At 41.3% G+C, this 9,235-nt stretch overlaps 1 pseudogene; it reads left to right on the top strand.

Moving 5' to 3' along the window:
- The first annotated feature begins 5,109 nt into the window (after positions 1-5,109).
- On the top strand, positions 5,110-6,728 carry LOC102849303 (annotated as a pseudogene).
- The last annotated feature ends 2,507 nt before the right edge of the window (positions 6,729-9,235 follow it).

Here is a 9,235-nt window from a genome sequence, read left to right as displayed (position 1 = left end):
GAGGGCCACAGATGACAATCACCCACCTTCGGCTTGGTTGCACAGCTTCCTTCCACTAGGCCAACGTAGCTCTCTCTTGGTCATCGTCATTGTTATTGTTGTTTAATGCCGTAGACGGCTCATAGCGACCCTATGAACGAACAGCCTGAGCACTCTTCGTCCATAGAGTTTCCAGAGGCAAGCCATTTTGGAAGTGGATGCCGCTCCTGCTTCCAGGGGTCCAAGTATAGGTTTTCCATATTACCACATTCTCTGTGTCAATTCATCTCATCCATGCTCTTCCTCTCAAGCTGTTGTTATTATGTGTCGTCAAGTTGCCTGAGACTCAAAGTGACCCTATGCACAAAAGCCCTAAACCCTGCTCCATCCTGTGCCACCTCATTGTCCCTGACACACCCACCCCCATTACCCCAGTCACTGAATTGATCCATCTCACCAAGGGTCTTCCCTCTTGTGCTGTCCTTCCACTCTCCCAAACACTATTTCCCTCCCTGTAACACATCCAAAGAATGTCAGATGAAACTTCAGAATACTTGCCTCCAAGGAGCTGCCCGGTTTTACCCCCTTCAGGACAAACCTGTTTGTCTTCTCAAGTACTATTTTTTTAAAAACCTCAAAAGCCAACTTTACAGCTGAACCTCACTGTATGGACTGCAAAGAAATCAGATTGACTATGTCTGGAAGAAATCTTTGTAGAAGCTTAATCTCAGTAGTCAAAATCAGACCAGGGTGGGGAAAGAAATCAGACTGTGGAAGGCCATCAATTATGCAAGATACAACTGAAGTTGAAGAAAATGAAAACAAGTTCACGAGAACCAAAACACGATCTTGAATCTATCCCACCTAAATTTAAAAATCATCTTAAAAATAGGTTTGAAGAACACCAGTGATTGAAGCTCAGATGAGTTATGAAATGAAATCAAGTATATCAACCATGAAAAATTTTCTTTTACTTTTCAAAGAGAAGAGTGAACTAGGGGGTGCGATGGGTGGGCAGGGAGAAAATGGAAACAATGACTGAATGGAAATCTAAAGTGTCTGTAAACGTTCATTAAAATTAATAATAATAAAAAATTTTATAAAATATTATAACGAAGACATAGGAGGAATAAAAAACCAAAATGGATGCCAGAGGAGATCCTGATAATTACACTAGAGTAGATTGAGAGGCCAAAACAAAGTGTAGAGAGAGATGCTGAAAAGAACTGAACAGAAGATTGCAAACGGCAGCCCAAAAACACAAAGCAAACTAGGATAGCACAATCTGCTGAGACCTAGAAATGCAGAATAGAAAGGAAGTAACTCATTCAGTATTTCTCAAGTCGAGGGAACTGAAAAACAATGTCAAGCCTCGAGGTACAAGACTTAAAGATGCAATACGCAAAACCTTGAATAATCCAGGAAACATCAAAAGAAAATGGAAGGAACACTGTACCAAAAATAACCAGCTGACAATGAAATATCTCTGGGAGTACCATATGATCAGGGAGCTCTGGGGGCCTAGTAGCAAGCAGCTGCACTGCGATTCTGAAGGCATGCTGTTCGAGGCCACCAGCTGCTCCACAGAAGAAAGATGGGCAATCTCCTCCCGTGTGATTAACTGCCTCTGAAATCCCACTGGAGAGGCAGCAATGGGTTGGTTCCAACTCGATGGTTCACAGAAACAACAACCACTACAATATGATCAAGAGCCAATGGTAAGGAACAAGAAGTTCAAGCTACAATCAAGGCATTAACAAAAAATTAAGACTGTAGGAATCAATGGCATATCCTTTCTCCAGTCCTTCTTAATCTATATGCTGAGCAAATTATTCTAAAAGCTGGAATCTATGAAGAAAAATGTGGCATCAGGATTGAAAGAAAGACTCATGAATAATCTTCATTATGTACATGACACAACTTCACTTGCTGAAAGTAAGGAGGGCTTGAAGTGAAGTGCTTGCTGCAGAAAATAAAAAACGAAAGCCTTCAAATATGGATTGCATCTTGGCATCAATTCTCACCACTGGACCTAGAGGCAACATCATGATAGAGAAAACACTGAAACGGTCACTGCCTTCATCTTACTTGGATCCACAAACTTTCATTACAATTAATAATAATAATTAAAAAAAGAACAAAAGAAGTTTTTAAAAACAAAAACCCTGTGGAGCCCTGATGGCATAGCACACTGGAACACATGATGTTTACCCAAAGGTAATGTCTCTGTGACTGACCTAATCCACAGCCACTCTCCAGGAGAGAGATGGCTAGTTTCCTGTGTGGTTTACAGCCTCTGAAAAAATGCTAAAGGGTCAGTTCCAACTAGACAGCAATGATGAAATGAGTCAGTTCCTACCACACAGCAGGAATGAGTGAGAGGGGGCATAGTTCTATACTGATGCACTGTGAGTTGGGGCTAACTCCATGGCAACTAGTTTGGCATGGTAAATTCTGCAAAGTTGCAAGGTTTACCTATCTTTTATGGATTTTTTTCTGTGTCAAATAAAATTAGAAGCATTTTTTTTTAGTGGCCAAAAAATACTAACAGAATATTGGTTGTTGCCAAAAACAAAACAAAAAATATTGGCTATTGTTGTTATGTGCCATCAAGTTGTTTGCATTTATGTACAACAGCTCTGAAGCCTGCCCTATCCTAAGACAGTCTCACTGTCTCTGACACACCTACCGTCATAACCCCAGTTACTGTGTCAATGCATTCCATCTAGGATCTTCCTCTCCCATGCTGTCCCTCCACCAATCCAAGTATGATATCCTCTTCCGAGGTCTGGTCCCTCCTGGCCACATGCCCAAAGTATGTGAGACAGAGCTTCAAAAATTCTTGCCTCCAAGGAGCAGCTTGGTTTCACCTTCTCTGAGATATACCTGTTTGTTCTCTTGGTGGTCCATGGTATGTTCTCTTCTCCAGCAGCACAACTAAAAGGCATCAATTCTTCTGTCACCCTTAACTGAACAATGGTTCAGCTCTCTGATGCATAGCAAGTAATTGCAAAGACCATGGACTGAATCAGGTGCACCTTAGTCTCTAGACTGACATTGTTGCTCTTCAGCACTTTGGTGAGGTCCCTGAGAGCAGATTTCCCCAATGCAATTCATATTGGTAACAACAACAACAAAATAGTAACAAATTTGTAACTAACACAGGAATAAAATAACAATAAACCTTAAAAGGATAAGAATAAAACAATACCACTTTAAAATGGAAATGAGAAGAAGGAAAATCAGGAATAGATAGATGAAATGAAACATATGGAGAATTGCCTTCATAAGCAGCTGTGTATAAAAAGAAAAAAATAAACAGTTGTGTCTTTTGCTATGAGGTGAGAAAAAAAATGGATGTTGTCCAACTATCCTTACTAAACATTTCAATCAGACTCTCTTGAAGACTCTAAATTAAAAAGAGGTAAGTGCAGAACAGATGTTAAGATTCTCAAAACCTTGGGATTTTTCTGGAGCTAGATGGTGGATGTACTCCCAAAACTACTGCTTTGAGATTATATTTTTTTCTTTGAGATTATTTTTTTAATATATATTTTTAAATCATCTAACTGTCCATTAGTATTTTAAAGCAAATCAACTCATTGCTCTGGAGTCAGAACCAACTCAGAGCTGACCCTTCAACGAGTTTTCAGAGGTTGTAAACTACGCAAGAGGAGATTGCTCACTGCTCCCCCTGGGAGCAGCTGGGGGACTGTAACCACATGCCTTTGAATTGACAGTGCAACTCCTTAACCACCAGGTTACCGGAGCTCTCTGTGGAGCTCAAACAAAAGAACAGTTGAGCTCAACTTGAATAGAATGGTTGCCTTGAGCTTAAGTGTCAATTTGAGGAATTGATCACCAATGATTCAAGACTGTAGGAGTGGTGAAGAATATCATCTGTGAAGAGAGCAAAAGGCCATTACAAAGACAGAGGAGAAAAAAAAAGGCCACAAGATGACAGAAGAAACGGAAAATTACATTAGAGCACTGAGAAGCCAAAACAAAGGGAAGAGATGCTGAAGTAAAAGAGCTGAGCCGAGGTTTTCAAAGGGCATCTGGAGAAGACAAAGCAAAGTATTATAACAAAATAAGCAAAGCTGGAGTCAGAAAACCAAAAGGGACAAATTTGCTCAGCACTTCTTAAGCTGATAGAACTAAAAAAACAAATTCAAGCCTTGAGTTGCAATACTAAAAGATGCCATGGGAAAATCTTGAATGATCCAGGAACATTAAAAAAAAAAAAAAACAAATAAAAGAAGATGGAAGGAATCCACAGAGTCACAGTAACAAAAAGAAGTGGTCAACACCGAAAAATTTCCGGAATTAAGAACCAATGAACTAGAGCCAATGGTAATAAAGGAAGAATTTCAAGCTGCATTGAAAACACTGGCCAAAAAAACCAGCCCCCAGTAATAGATGGGATACTGATTGGCATTTTTCAACTAACAGATGCAACCCTCCCTGTCTATGCTCACCAGTCTATGCTGGGAAATTTGAAGGGAAGTCTGGCCTACTGACTAGAAGAAATCCATAGTTTTTTTCCCATTCCCAAGAAAGGTGATCTAATAGAATGTGAAACTTACCAAACACTGTCATTAATATCACATGAAAGCAAAATATTGTTGAAGATTATAAAAAAAAAATCACTGGAATAGTACATCGACAAGGAAGTGTCACAAGTTCAAGGTAGCTTTAGAAGAGGCCATAACACCAGGGATATCATTGCTGGTGTCAGATGGGATCCTGGCTGAAAGCAGAGAATGTCAGAAGAATGTCTATCACATTTTATTGACTATGCATGAAAGCAGACTGTGTGGACCACAACAAACTATGGCTAATGTTGAGAAGAGTGGAAATTCCAAAACACTTCATTGTGCTCATGTGAAATCTATAACTAGGTCAAGAAGCTGTAACCAAACAGAACAAGAAAATACTGTATGGTTTAAAATTGGAAAAGGTGTGCATTAGGTGTATCCTTTCTTTATATATATTCAGTCTTTGTGAAAATAATTCATGAAGCCAGACTCTATTAAGAAGAATGTGGCAGCAGGCTTTTTTGCAACAAAGTTGTTGCCAGAATATAGGTATTGGTGAACGCCATCGTAAAACCTAAGCCAGAATGGAAAAGGAGAATACTATATCAACATTTTCATCATTGGACACATGGATTTGGGCAAGTCCACCACTACTGGTCACCTGATCTACAAATGTGATGGGATTGACAAAAGGGATGGGATTTCCTTTGCTGAGGAAAGAGAGGCAATATCCTGTGCCAGTCAGATGTGATTTGACGGTACACAACAAGAAAAAAAAAATCAAGGAAAAAAAAAAAGCTGTTTGGATGGTAAAAGGCTCCTTCAAATACACCTGCGTCCTAGATAAACTGAAAGCTGAACATGAGCGTGGTATCATCATTGATATCTTCTTATTGACCCTTAAGACCAGCGAGTACTATGTGACCATCATTGATGCCCTAGGACACAGAGGCATTATAAAAACATGATTGTAGGAACATCACAGGCTGATGTGCTGTCTTGATTGTTTCTGCTGGCATTGATGAATTTGAAGCCGATTATCTCAAAGAGGGAGCTCTGGTGGCCTAGTGACAAGAAGCTGCACTGCACTCCCAAAGGCACATGGTTCGGGGCCACCAGCTGCTCTGCGGGAAAAGGATGGGATATCTCCTCCCATGCAACTGCCTCTGAAAACCCACCAGAAGGTCGGCTATAGGTTGGTGCTGACTCAACGGTAAACAATAACAACAATCTCAAAAGATGGGCAGACCTGTGAGGGTGCCCTTCTGGCTTACACAGTGGGTGTGAAACAACTAATTGTTATTAACAAATGGATTCCACCAAGTCACCTTACAGTCAGAAGAGATATGAGGAAATTGTTAAGGAAGTTAGCACCTACATCAAGAAAATTGGCTACAACTCTGACACAGTAGCCTTTGTGCCAATTTCTGTTTGGAATAGAGATAACATTCTGGCAGCCAGTTGCTAACATGCCCTGGTTCAAGGGATGGAAAGTCTCCCGGAAGGATGGCAGTGCCAGTGGAACCACCCTGCTTGAAGCTTTGGATTGTACCCTGCCACCAGCTCGTCCAACTATTAGGCCCCTGTGTCTGCTTCTCCAGGATGTGCACAAGTTTGTTAGTATTGGTACTGTCCCTGTGGGCAGAGTGGAGACTGGTTCTCAAGCCTGGTATGGTGGTCGTATTTGCACCAATCAGCGTTACCACTGGAGTAAAGTCTGTTGAAGTGCACCATGAGGCTTTGATGTTGGCTTCAGTTGGAAGAATGTCTCTGTGAAAAATGTTTGCAGTAGCAACATGGCTGGTGACAGCAAAAATGACCCACCAACACAAGCAGCTGGCTTCACTGCTCAGAAGAGGATCTTAAACGTCCTGGCCAAATCAGCGCTGGTTATGCACCTGTGCTGGATTGTCACCCAGCTCACATTGCTTGCGAGTTTATTGAGCTCAAAGAGAAGATTGATTGTCGTTCTGGTAAGAAGCTGGAAGGTGGTCCCAAACTGTTGGAGCTTGTGATGCTGCCGTTGTTGATATGATTCCTGTCAAGCCCATGTATGTGGAGAGCTGCTCTGGCCACCCTCCTCTGGGTCATTCTGCTGTTCATGACATGAGGCAGACTGCAGCTGTGGGTGTCATCAAAACAGTAGACAAGAAGACTGCGGGAGCTGGCAAGGTCACCATGTCTGCTCAGAAAGCTCAGAAGGCTAACTGAATATTACTCATAACACCTGCCACCCCAGTCAGAATCAGTGGCGGAAGAATGGTCTCAGAGCTGTTTGTCTGAACTGGCCATTTAAGTTTAATAGTAAAAGGCTGGTAATGGTACATCGTGAAGCCTTCAGAATGAAAGAAATGATTTGAGGATCATTTGTTTTCTTTTTTGTGTGGCAATTTTAAGTTATTGTTGTTAAGTGCCATCGAGTCGTAGACAACTCATAGCGACCCTATGAACACTTGTATAACATCATTTCTCCAAGTTCATAGGTTTCTAGAGGCAAGCTATTTCAGAAGTAGATGCCATTCCTGTTTCCAGCTTAATTGGGGAGCTCCAACAAACACTGTCCACCGTGGGTAACCATTAACACATTTAAGTTATTAGTTTTTAAAATCAGTACTTTTTTGTTGTGTTTTTGTTTTGTTTTGGTTCTGTTTTTCATTTTCTTGTTGTGTACTGTCGAGTCAGATCTGACTGGCAAAGGAGGAGCTTGACCCTCATTCTCCAGCAGAGCATCTGGTGTATTTGAACCATGCGCCTTCGGGATCGCAGCACAGCTTCTTGCTACTAGGCCACCAGAGCTCCCTTTAAAATCAGTACTTTTTAAAAGGAAACAAATAGACCAAAATTTTGTTATAGAATTTTGTTGTTGTTATTGTTATGTGCCATCAAGTTGCTTGTGACTCATAGTGACCCTATGTACAAGAGCCCTAAATCCTGCTCCGTCCTGTGCCAACTTTTCTGTCTGTCTCTGACACATTTACTCCCATTGCCCCAGTGACTGAATCAATCCATCTCATCGAGGATCTTCCTCTCTTGCACTGTCCCTCCACCCTCCCAAGCATGGTATCCCTCTCCAAGGACCAGTTCCCTCCTTATAACATGTCTAAAGTATGTTAGATAAAGCTTCAGAGTCCTTGCCTCCAACTAGCAACCTGGTTTCATCTTCTCCAGCATGAAAATGTTTGTTCTCCTAGCAGTCCATGGTATACTCAATACTCTTCTCAAGCACCACAGCTCAAAGGCATCAATTCTCTATCATCCCTAGTCACTGTCCAGCTCTCTGATGCATAGCACATAATTGCAAAGACTGTGGCCTGGATCAGGCACACCTTAGTCTCCAGATGGATGTCATTGCTCCTCAGTACTCTGGAATTGTGCAATTAGTCTCTTGATTTCCTGGCTGCTGGTACCAAGACTGTTGATTGTGGAGCCAATCAAACGAAAACTGTTACCAATCTCAATTTCTTCACTATCCATAATGATGTTGCCAATTGGCCCAGTCGTGAGAAACTTTGGGTTTTTTTTTTTATGTTGAGCTTCAATCCATATTGAAGTTAAGTGCTGTCCACCTATAATGGATAGTGTTTAGTGGAGCTCCCTGATTAAAACAAGCTTGGAAGCAGGAGTGGCATCCACTTCCAAAATAGCTTACCTCCAGAAACCCTATGAACTTGGAGAAACAACGAAAGTTATACAAGGGTTCAGGTCTTTTGTTCATAGGGTCACTATGAGTCAATGGCACTTAGCAAGTCTTTGATCTTCTGCAACAAGTGCTTCAGGTCCTCCTCAGTTTTAGCAAGCAAGGTTATGCCATCTGCATAACTCAGATTGCTGATGAATCTTCCTCCAATCCTGATGCCACATTCCTCCTCATACAGCCCAGCCTATTGGATGATCTGTTCTGCATACAGGCTGAAAAGTTATGGAGACAGAATACATTCCTGTTGTACATCCTTTCTGATTTTGAATCATGCAGGGTCTCCTTGCTCTGTTCTGATGACTGCCTCCTGCTTCAAGTGTAGGTTTCACATAAGCGCAATCAAATGCTCCGGTATTCAAATTTGACCTTACAGCTGTCCTACTCGAATTTCAAAACCATTTCAGGAACAGGTTTGAGGTCTTGAACACCAATGAGTGAAGACCAAATGAGCTATGGGAGGATATAAAAAATATCACCCATGAAGAATGCAAAAGGTCATTCATTACAAAGGCAGAAGAGGAAGAAAAGACCAAGATGAATGTCAGATGAGACTCTGAATATTGCATTAGAGTGCCGAGAAGCCAAAGCTAAAGGAAGAAATCAAGAAACTAAAGAGCTGAACAGAAGATTTCAAAGGCAAACTCAGGAAGACAAAACAAAGTATTATAATGAAATGTGCAAAGTGCCGGAGTCAGAAAATCAGAAGGACCAAACTCACTCAGCATTTCTTAAGCTGAAGGAAGTGAAAACCAAATTTAAGCCATGAGTGGCAATACTTAAGGATGCTTTGGGTAGAATATTAAATGGTCCAGGAAGCATTAAAAGATGGAAGGAGTATCCAGAGTCACTGTACCAGAAGGAATTGGCTGACACAGAAGAATTTCACGAAACCACATATGAGCAAGAGCTTGTGGTGATGAAGGAGGAAGTTCAAGCTGCTCTGAATTGGCAAAAAACAAGGCTCCTGAAATTGATGACATACCAGTTGACATATTTCAACAAACAGATGCTGCCTTGTATG

Source organism: Elephantulus edwardii, unplaced genomic scaffold (genome assembly GCF_000299155.1).
Source record: "Elephantulus edwardii isolate Elephantulus edwardi_28Jun2011 unplaced genomic scaffold, EleEdw1.0 scaffold00031, whole genome shotgun sequence".
NCBI classification, from domain to species: Eukaryota; Metazoa; Chordata; class Mammalia; order Macroscelidea; family Macroscelididae; genus Elephantulus; species Elephantulus edwardii.
The sequence above is the reverse complement of the archived record's forward strand: the minus strand, read 5'-3'. Positions and strand labels throughout refer to the sequence as shown.